Here is a 4221-nt window from a genome sequence, read left to right as displayed (position 1 = left end):
AGAAGACAATCCAAGGGGAGTTTTTAGGACACGGTGAATACCTAGGTGGCTACTGGATAATCTGTGCTGCCTTCATGGGCATCTATCTGGAAAGCATGTAGCACGTTTGAGGGCTGAAGAAAAGGTCACCTTGATTCCCTTCTCCAAGGTGTTATATGCTGAAGCTTAGTTTCCTTAAATGCTTTTGAATGTGACGGAGACAGGTTTTTGTTGTATTTTTTGTTGTTTTGTTTTGTTCTTAGGCTAAGGCGCATGGTCTCACTTAACTCGTGTTACCTAACAGTCTCTTGCCTCCTGGCCCCTGTATCCTCTTATGTAACTAACCCAGCAGTCCCAGGGTGACCTGCTCCACAGAGGTGAACTATGTAGAAGCCATTGCCAAGGAGAATCAGTGGATAAGACCTCAGGTCGAACCAGGCTGCTTGCGCCTGAATTCAGGTCCTGCCACTTGCATGTAAGATGGGAACAAGGGAACAGGAACCGTATCTGTATGAACACAAGGGAAATATTAATAAAGAGTTAGAAAACCTAGGGGCTCCTGGGTGGCTCAGTCAGTTGAGTGTCTGGCTCTTGGTTTCAGCTCAAGTCGTGATCTCATGGTTATGAGCTCAAGCCCTACGTCAGGCTCAGTGCTGACAGCACAGAGCCTGCTTGGGATTCTCTCTCTCCCTCTTTCTCTGCTCCTCCCCCTCGCTCTCGTGTGTACTCTCTCTCAAAATGAATAAATACGCCTTTTTTTAAGGAGTTAGAAAACCTAAAAGCAAAGAAAAAAACAAAAAACCTCAAATGCAGATTTGAGCAGCCAGATGAAAGAATCAGCACAAACGAAGATAGAGACGATAGTATTTATTGAGTCTGAGGAACAGAAAGAAAAAAGAATGAGGAAAAGTAAACAGAGCCTTGGGGACTTGTGGGAAACCATCACGCAGACCAACATACTCCTCGTGGGAGTTCCAGAAGGAAAAGAATGAGACAAAGGGGCAGACGCGGTGCTTGAAATGATGGTTGCAGACTTCCCAAATTTGGCGGAACGAACGTGAAGCGCAATGAACTCCGACACAGCGAACTCAAAGAGACCCACACCAGGATGGGTTCTTACCAAACTGCTGACAGCCAGCGGCGATGCGAATCTTGAAAGGGGCAAGAGGGAAGCAACTCATCACACAAAGGGTCCTCCAGACCGCGAGCAGATTTCTCATCAGAAACTTGGGAGGCCAGAGAGTGGCCTGATATGTTCTAAGTACAAAACAAAGAGAAGCGTCAGTCACATAGCCTACATCTGGCAAAACTGTCCTTCGAAAGCGAGAGAAAGGGGCGCCTGGGTGGCTCAGTCGGTTGAGCGTCCGACTTCGGCTCAGGTCCTGATCTCGCGGTTTGTGAGTTCAAGCCCCGCATTGGGCTCTTTGCCGTCAGCATAGAGCCCGCTTCGGATCCTCTGTCTTCTTCTCTCTCTGCCCTTCACCTGCTCATGTTCTCCCTCCCTCCCTCCCTCTCTCTCTTCCACCCTCCTTCCCTCTCTCAAAAGTAAACAATGAGAAAATTTTTTAAGTTTATTTATTTTTGAGAGAGAGCAAGAGAGAGCGTGTGGGGGAGGGGCACAGGGAGCAAGAGAATCCCAAGCAGGCTCCCCCGCTGCCACCCAGGCGACCCTGTTGATGCTTTTGCTTTTGGACACACGATGTACGACGATGTGATTTAGGGACCCTGACAACCGAAAGAAGTGGGAAGAAAAAGCTCCTGTGAAGGAGCTTTTGTTCGTTATCGTTATTAAGCTGGTATGAATCCAAATTAGTGTTCTAACTTCAGGATGCTGAATGTAATCCCCCGGGGAACCACAAAGAAAATGGGAATGTTTCACTACAAAAAAAAACATAACAGAGGTAGAAAATAAGGCACCAAACAGCAACGTGACAGAAGGAAGTCCCTCTTAGGAGTCACCCTTGAGCGGGAAGTAAGTTCCAGCACCCGCTACAACATGGATGGCCCTCGGGGACACTGTTCTCAGTGAAAAAAGCCAGTCACAGGGGGGCAAATACTGTACGATTACATTCATATGAGGTCCCTAGAGGAGTCAAACTCACAATGACGGAAGTAGAAGGATGGAGGGCGGTGGCTGGGGTAGGGAGCCGGGGGGCAGTGTCAGTGTTCCATGGGGACAGAGTTTCAGCTTTGGGAAGATGAGAAAGTTCTGGAGATGGATGGTGGGGTTAATGCCACTGAACTGGACACTTAAAAACGATCACAGTTATAGGGGCGCCGGGGGGGCTCAGTCGGTTGAGCGTCTGACTTCAGCTCAGGTCATGATCTCGTGGCTCGTGAGTTCAAGCCCCATGTCAGGCTCTGTGCTGACAGCATGGAGCCTGCTTGGGACTCTCTCTCCCTCCCTCTCTGCACCTTCCCCGCTCAGGCTCTTTCTTTCTCTCTCAAAAATAAATAAACGTTAAAAAAATAAAAAGAATGCATGAAAATCAAAAGAAAAAGAAAGAAAGAAAAGACACTCAAGGGGCGCCTGGGTGGCTCAGTCGGGTAAGCATCCGACTTCAGCTCAGGTCATGATCTCACGGTTTGTGGGTTCGAGCCCTGCGTCTGGCTCTGTGCTGACAGCATGGAGCCTGCTTCGGATTCAGTGTCCCCGCCCCCCCCCCCCCCCCCCCGCTCCTCCTCCACTTGTGTTCTCTCTCTCTCAAAAATAATCAAGAAATATTTTTTTAATAATCAATAAATAAACATTTAATAAACACACCCTTAAGAATCGATCAGGCACTCTGTTCCCTACAGAGCCTTAATCACACGGGGTGAAGACAGGGCATCGCTCTGGTGGCCGGTCCCACCTGCATCGGAACTCACCGGGGAGCCCTGTGCACACGTGACAAAAGAGCTCTGTGGGCAGCTGGCCACAGCCCTCGCCTCACTGTGGTCCCCTCGCCTCCAGTGGGTCCCTCAGACCAAAGAGAAACCACTGGGTTCCCACGCCATCCCCTCCTCTCCTCAGACCCTGCTTTCTTACGAAACCAGACACAAGTATCCTTGGGCACAGGGACGGTGGCGTCGCGCTCGGGGGAATCGGGGCCCGGGGCGCTTTCTCTCCCTGCTTCCGCTACGGCCGGGCTCATGTCTACAGACGGCAGGTCCGGCTGGCCCTTCCGTTCGTTAACTTCTCCGGGCGGGATTCTGGACGAAGCCCACGACTGACTCCGGCCGACTTCCAGATCAGCCCTAGCCCGAGGCAAAGATGAGATCAACTCTAGTGCAGGGAACGGTGGAGGGGGACGCACGGAAACGGTTGGCCCGGACCTGGTGGAGGAGAAAAGGGGGGGGGTCTGGCTCCCTCTGGTGGCCAGCACGCGCCACACACTTAGCCCCTGCGCCGCTCCCTTGCCGGCCGCCCCCACCCGCCAGGTCATCGGGGAAGTCACCAGCATGTCCTTCAGTAGGTGCGTAAATAAAGCTGTCCCATAAATAATGGGATCTATAGCTATGTATAGAATCTGTAGAGACAGTGAAAAGAGCCGGGGTTGCAGGGGAGGGACGGGCCTGATGTTCAAGGCGGTGAAACTATCTTCTGCACGTGCTGGAGTGGATTCAGGACATTATGCCTTTGGCAAAACCCACAGAGCGTTCGACACTAAGAGGGAACCCTAATGTAAACCGTGGGCTTCAGTTAATAATGTATCAAGGGGCGCCTGGGGGCCTCAGTCGGTGGAGCATCTGACTTGGGCTCACGTCATGATGTGGTTCATGAGTTCGAGCCCCCCATTGGGCTCCCTGCTGTCAGCACAGAACCCGCTTTAGGTCCTCAGCCCCCTTCTATCTCTGCCCCTCCCCCAACTTGTGCTCTCTCTCTCTCTCTCTCTCTCTGTCTCTCTGTGTCACTCTGAAAATACATAAACTTAAAAAAAGGGGGGGGGGGCGCCTGGGTCACTCAATTGGTTAAGTGTCTGACTTCATGGGGCACCTGGGTGGCTCAGTCGGCTAAGCGGCCGACTTCGGCTCCCGGTTTGTGAGTTCGAGCCCCATGTCGGGCTCTGTGCTGACGGCTCAGAGCCTGGAGCCTGCTTCGGATTCTGTGTCTCCCTCTCTCTCAGCCCCTTCCCTGCTCACTCGCTCTCTTCCTCAAAAATAAATAAACATTAAAAACAATAACATTCTGGGGCGCCTGGGTGGCTCAGTCGGTTAAGCGTCCGACTTCGGCTCAGGTCATGATCTCACGGTCCGCGAGTT

The 4221-nt window shown here is 51.8% G+C and overlaps 1 long non-coding RNA gene across 1 annotated transcript; it reads right to left on the bottom strand.

Moving 5' to 3' along the window:
- Nucleotides 1-831: 831 nt before the first annotated feature.
- LOC132678210 (uncharacterized) lies at nucleotides 832-3838 on the bottom strand. Its single transcript, XR_009609520.3, has 2 exons — nucleotides 2744-3838; nucleotides 832-1236 (listed from the first exon to the last, which is right to left on the bottom strand). It is a non-coding gene; the product is annotated as an uncharacterized LOC132678210 (long non-coding RNA).
- Nucleotides 3839-4221: the final 383 nt, after the last annotated feature.

This window comes from Panthera onca, chromosome A2, assembly GCF_046562875.1.
Source record: "Panthera onca isolate mPanOnc1 chromosome A2, mPanOnc1 haplotype 2, whole genome shotgun sequence".
NCBI classification, from domain to species: domain Eukaryota; kingdom Metazoa; phylum Chordata; class Mammalia; order Carnivora; family Felidae; genus Panthera; species Panthera onca.
This window is presented reverse-complemented; position numbering and strand designations above follow the sequence as displayed.